This window comes from Dermacentor andersoni, chromosome 11 (assembly GCF_023375885.2).
Source record: "Dermacentor andersoni chromosome 11, qqDerAnde1_hic_scaffold, whole genome shotgun sequence".
NCBI classification, from domain to species: Eukaryota; Metazoa; Arthropoda; class Arachnida; order Ixodida; family Ixodidae; genus Dermacentor; species Dermacentor andersoni.
This window is the reverse complement of record NC_092824.1, coordinates 100,649,208-100,649,514: the sequence shown is the minus strand read 5'-3', so window position 1 is coordinate 100,649,514 and position 307 is coordinate 100,649,208.

Genomic DNA, 307 nt, shown 5'->3' with positions numbered 1-307 from the left:
ACTTTTTTGCTATTATGAGATTTCGTGTTACAAGTAGGTATATCTATGGTAAGATTAAGTCGACAAAACAGAAGAGTAAGCTTGAACATTATTAGTCAAAAGACTAACGTAATGTTAAGTTGCATAGCAACAGAATGAAAATTCGCGATTGGTAGTAAGCCTCAAAAATCGGTGACAGAAAACGTACATCAAGGCCAGTCATTCAAAGGCAACCGTGATCATGGGAAGAAAATTTACGGCAAAATAACATCGGCTGGAACGCATATGGCAGGCATGACGAAATCATGACCGGAAGCTTACCGGTATC